Here is a 6,626-nt window from a genome sequence, read left to right on the forward strand (position 1 = left end):
TTATAAATATAAATAAGTTTCGATATCAATATTTGTTATTATATTATGTTATTTTGATATGACAATAAATTGACATTTTAAATTTATCTACATTTCTTAACACATTAATTAAGAAATAAAAAATAATAATCATCTCAATGAATTTATTCATTGTTTAACTTTTTATTGTTTTAAGTTTAAAATTATGATATATTGACTAAAATTTTAATATTTAAATTGAATATTTTTCTGGCAATTAGATAAAAACACTTTTCTCGTTGTCCTTTGTTGTTTTATCTTAATAAAAAGTTTACTGTGGATTTGTACACAAATAATCATTATTCATTACCATAGAAATATTATCACGCCACCATATCGCCACACATCATAATAATATAGCATATGCAGTAATTGTAATTGTATAAAAAGGCATCCGAATGCTTGACTCTGGCATAAATCATTGTATTGTGCAGATATATTCTTCAGTAAGTACGGATAACGACAAGTTGACGATAAAATTTAGTATATTAATTTAATATGCTATTGACTAATAAACATTTTAATTCGCAGTTTTCACTAAACTTTTAAAAATACCAAGCAACAAATCAAAAATGGGCGCTGAAAAAGTATCCATGAACATCGTTGTCGTCGGGCAAGTTCAATCTGCTAAGGCCGTCTTAACCGTAGCCAATGCCACTTCAGCTTCCAACTTGCAGTTATTGATAGTGAGTACTTACATGCATAACTTCTTTAACTTTTAATTGATTGGACAGAATTTTGAAATCCGTATTATAATGTTTCAATCGTGTTTTAATACCTATATGTATCATAAGTGTCAATTTTTTACATTCTAAATTAGTTTCATTAATGTTTATGCTTAATTATTTTAATTTATTTCAATTTAAAATTGTAGTTTTGTGCCTTTAATAATATTAATAGTTTGTTATTTGAAAGTATATAACAATATAACTGCTGTTACAAAATCATTTAATTGTATTATAATATTATACTGAGTTTAATTTATTTAAATATAATATAATATAACGTCTTAGTTTTTAACAACAATTTTAACTGCTTATACATTAAAAATGAAATATTTATGATGAGCCCCAAAACTATATTTTTTTTAAATATTTTAAAATGTATTACATTTAACTTAATAACATATTAATATTAAAAATATAACGATAATAAATAACTTATAGCTACAAATTATTGTAATATCGTTTGTTGCTTCCATTAAATTATAAGAATAATAATAATAATTTTATTATTTTTTTTTTCGAAAAGCTAACTTTTTCATTGTGTTTTTAATTATTTTGGCTGATATTATTATTTTTTTTATTTTGCGTTATTTTGACTGTTGATCGAACGATGATGGCGCTGAATTGTCATTTGATTAACAGTCGTTGTATAATTATTCTCTTCTATTGATTTGGGAGTATTTGATATTAAAACCAAAGCACCATATCGTTGAACATTGATTGACTTATTGTTTTTTTTTCAGATCTGTTAAGTCACGTAAAATTCATCTACTGAACTTCACAAACTCAAAAATGTCATAATCAACACAAATAATAATACAATGTATAATTGTACCTACTTTATACCTATTTATAAATAATTCATAGACTAATTTCAATACCATAAAATAAATCAGATTTTTCTATACTAAGCTAATGATTTATATATTTTTTTTTATCAGGAATCTCACTTTTTACGATTTTATTTTTACAAGGTTAGAAACAAAAAATAATGTTATGTTATATTTAGTTCTCTGGTTTAAATACTAAAATAATAGTCTTCTAATTTTAAAAAACTGATTATTAAAAACATAATATATTATGTTATATTATAACTATTACAGCTATTTTTTTTTATTTGGATTCATATTTAACTAATGTTAACTATTTTCTGCATACAAAATGTTTAAAATATCAAATCTTATTATGGAATTTTTGTAAATACCTCTAGAGGTTAGTAGTAACCAGTAAGAAACAATATCTGCCTTCACCTAAACATTTGAATTTGTTTGAATTGTGGCAAAAAAAAAAAATAACCTTTTAACCGAATATTTGTTTATATATACATATTACTTGTACCTACTAAGTTTGTTCCATAAATATATATAAAAAAAATATCTTACTATTTCACTAAAAATTATGTTAATGCAAAAATCCAAAAAGACGCTTAAGCTAAATAATTTAATATTAATAATATTAATGCAGGTTAAATTCAAATCCCAGACATTAATAAGTTATACAATTATTATAATTTTCATTACTATCATAATTTAAGACCAGTAAAAATCCAATACTAAGTAAATATTATTTTAACAATTTAAACCGCAGTATGTTAGTTATAATTTTGTAAAAATATTTTACATTTTCACCTTTTAATTTCATAAAATAGTAAAGTAAAATGTATGCACTACCATGGGTGATGAAATATTAAACGATCTATTAATTTATCTAATTATTACTTATGATACTTAATGTAGAAAAATAAGAAGTTAACAATATCATATGTATTTACTCATCTAAAAAATCGCAGATATTCGCTTATTAAAATTCAAAATAAAATATTTATTTTTTTATGAGAATTTTCAAATTTTGTTTATACAGAAGTTATAAATATAAATGTAAATATTATAATTATTATTTATTTTTACTGCTGCAATTGGCTTTTTCAAACTGTAAACGTAAGCTTTAATTACTGGTTTTCACTGGTAAAGTAATAAACTACCTATTTTATTATATTTTTGTTTTTAAATTAATTTTTAGTATTTATAATGATGCAGTCATTGATCTATGAAACACGTTGAAAGCAGGATAATGTACGTAGGTATATCTATTTTTATATGACTTGGTGACATTTTAAAATGACCTGCTCGAAATTTAAGACATCAGAAAAAACTTGAGATAACGACTCTGAACTACTATTAAAAATAAAAAAATAGAAACGAGTTCGGTTTTAATTACTGTTTAAATAATTGTTGGTTTCAATCTTGGTTTTGATAACCGATATCTTATTTTACTGCTCTCGCCCTAGTTATGGTTAAGATAATTCTTTAAAATCACGGTTGACATCTCTAATTTTTTTTTTTTAAGTTTAGTAATTAACATATACTATGGAAAATGTAATATCACCACATAAATTTAATAAAAATACTTTATCTTCTAACGGTTATGCCATATATTCAATATTGGCATGTGGTATTTATTTCTTGAGTTTTTAAATTTCCGCATTCAGTTAAGATGTGTTTGACGATAAAATCTACTTCATATGATTCACATGTGGTTGGGTCGTTTTCGACCAAGAATTAGATGCATGCTAATATAGTTTAATTTATTGTTAAGTCAACACCATACACATTTTAATTTTTTTTTTTTATCAAAATATTTGTACTAAAGTATATTTGGTACATTTTAAACAATTAAGTATCTAATATACAAATTTTTGTTCATATATGACATTATTTGCATTATCGTCATGATAAAACAGTGATAACAATTTTTAACCATCACAGTTAAATCAGTTGTTTTTAATTTACTTATATTGATAAAATATTAAAATGTTTATAGTTAATTTATAAAATTATGGGTTAAAATTATTAATTAAACATTTGTGAAAACTGAAATCAATGCTTTAAATAAATATTTATACAAATACCCGAGGTACACTATAAATAATGTTTTGAATTATATGTTTTATTCAATATAAATTATATTTATATGCAGGGGTATCCGATATGCACTTAAGTATATTGATTCATTTGAACCATCTAAAAATGTTGTGTTGGCGAGTATGTGTATATAATTTATCGACTTAAATTAAGACTATTTTTATGAATAATATGTGCTTGTGTATTAGGTATTAGTTAGTTATTATTTATTATCGATCATATCAATAATATGTTTATAAAATTATATTTCAGTATAGTAATAATTCATATTTAATATAAACAGCATCTAAATTGTTGTTCAAATATACCTGATAATATAAATATTAATAGGTATATTATATATTATTGATAAAATATTTGCAAATTGGTTTTTAGAATTTGCGAATATGTCATTAAAATATTATAGGTTAAAAAATTTATAAGGAGGGCCAACGTCATTCAGTTATACCCCATGGTTTTAAATTTGACTAATAGAATTTTAAAAATAAATTTATTTGCATGTACTAAAATTCAATTGGCAATTTTCTGTGAAATATAAGCATATTTTTATGTATTCAAAAATGTCGGGAGCCCAATTATACGGAAATCTATTCCACAGCTAGTGGTAAGTATTGTGTTGTTTTGTTAGGAAAGTTAATAAATATATATATAATAAATACTAAAACGCTTAATTATCTTACCATCTACATTTGTTACTAGTAACTCTTAACACTTTCAGTTAGGTTTTCAAGTAATCTTGACATCTTGTATGCATGGTGTGTCATATGCATATATTTTTAGTTCAAAATAATATATAGTTTTAACTAGTGAAGAAGGAATTAATATAGTTGTATAAATTAAAAATAAACAAATTAAAAAAAAAAGGAATCTATTTATTTATTTTGCAATGTTAATACATATTACAATACAATGTACTGTTTGGGCTATGGCATGATTGAAGTTGAGATTGATAGTCATGATGAATTAACAGTTCTGAAACAATGAAAAAATAAGATAAAATATACGAGTATAATTTAATTTTAAAGTAATAAATAATAATAATATGTTTTACAGTTTTTTTTTAGTTCTATCAGTATGTATCCATCATACATATTAGTTTTTAATTTTACTCATAGTAATTTATTATTTTAAATTTTTAAATAGTTGGTACAAGGGTTGTATTTAATTTGAACGTTCAATAATTTAAATTTATTATTGGTGAAATAAAATTTAAAATTTATTAAAGTTCTATTGAATAATAACAAAACCAATAGCCACACTTATTATACCCTTGTACCTACTTATAAATATATATATATATATAAATGTAAACAATGTATAATTTTAATTAATAAGTTGATGAAAGTATACATAAAAAAAATCATTTGATTAAATCAATTATATTTTATAATCATAATTGTTTAAAATTAAATATCTATGCGAGATTGATTGAATTAAATGTTGTACTCACCATCAATTGGCTGGTGGCTGGGGTGGCTTTGGCGACCGATTTGATGGCCTTGGCAGATTGGACTTGTCCGACGACAACGATGTTCATGGTTACTTTTTCAGCGCCCATTTTTGGTTTTTGGTTGGTTTTTGTTGAATAAAGTGAAAACTGTAAAAAATAAACATATACACTTTGTTAGTTATAACTCAAACGAATAATTGTTATTTCGTACTCACCAATGAATAGAATTGCACAAAAAATGTGTTATGCCGGACTAAAGCATTCGGACGCCTTTTTATACACTCGATTGACGACGAAAGTGGGGCGAAATAGTGGCGTGATCGTTTCATAGTGCGCGCTTTCAGCGATTGGCTGATAAGTCGGTTAAGATAAACTTGCGTAAACGTTTTTTGTATGGAACTATTATATACATTTTCATATATTTTCAACTAAAATAAAACTATTATAAAACGTTTTACTACATAATATATCCCTTAAAAATGGGATTATCCTTTAATAATGCACTTTTAGAAGTAATATAATATGTGAAATACATAGTTTTTTATGTTAACCCTAATTTTGCTTTGACGTAGAGGCATAATAAGATAAAAAAAAAATGACCGATTAGGATTGTCGTAAAGATACACAATACACATGACGTCGTATTGGCATTTATTAACACGTTTCTATACAAAAAAAAAAAAACATTGTTTATTGCATTAACGTATTAGTCTATTTATTATGGTTAATTATATATTATTACTTAAGCATAAAATATCAATCAAAGATACTTATTTATTTTGAATAAAACGAATAATAACCTATGTCGATGGGAAGAACTATAATACAATTATAGTGTTAAACAACACATACAAATTGTATATAAGTTAATGCGATCTATAATAGTGCAATCACGATTTGAAATTAAAAATACGTATTTCAATAAAAATAATTAGTAATTGTTAGTTTTTTATTTTAGCAAAAAAATTTTTGCGACGGATTCTTATTTTATTTAATATAATTACTTGCCTATTAGCGTTATACATACATTTAAATTAAGCAAATTGTATACTAGATTAATAGTTGTTATTATAGCAATGGACGGTTTAATTCAGCTTATTCCAGTCTATTACAATTTTAATATTTTTAAGTGAATACTTATATTTAGTCTATAAGACTAGTCTATTAAAACTGAAAACGAAATTGTATCATTTTATCATTTTTTTTGTGTTTAAATTAGAATATAGATAATAGGTTTACGTTCGTTCTTTATTAACATTTTTCCATAATTAGTTATATTATGTATTATTTTACCATTAGACAATGTTTCTATAGTTAAATTAGTTAAAATACAATTTTAAACTTTCATCCTTGCAATATGATTACGACATAGAGTGGAACATCATTATCTATATTTTGTTTGTAAACAAAAACACAATTTTTTATCAGATTAATACGATCACGCCACTTTGTACCACTCCACTCATAACGTATTTAATATTTATGGTATATTGTACAACACGTTGCATTTAT

The 6,626-nt window shown here is 23.5% G+C and overlaps 1 long non-coding RNA gene across 1 annotated transcript; it reads left to right on the top strand.

Annotated features, from left to right (window-relative positions):
- The first annotated feature begins 413 nt into the window (after positions 1-413).
- Positions 414-1,654, top strand: LOC132917140 (uncharacterized). The gene is made up of 3 exons (XR_009660250.1): positions 414-464; positions 550-704; positions 1,487-1,654. It is a non-coding gene; the product is annotated as an uncharacterized LOC132917140 (long non-coding RNA).
- Positions 1,655-6,626: the final 4,972 nt, after the last annotated feature.

The sequence above is a fragment of the Rhopalosiphum padi genome, chromosome 1 (assembly GCF_020882245.1).
Source record: "Rhopalosiphum padi isolate XX-2018 chromosome 1, ASM2088224v1, whole genome shotgun sequence".
NCBI classification, from domain to species: Eukaryota; Metazoa; Arthropoda; class Insecta; order Hemiptera; family Aphididae; genus Rhopalosiphum; species Rhopalosiphum padi.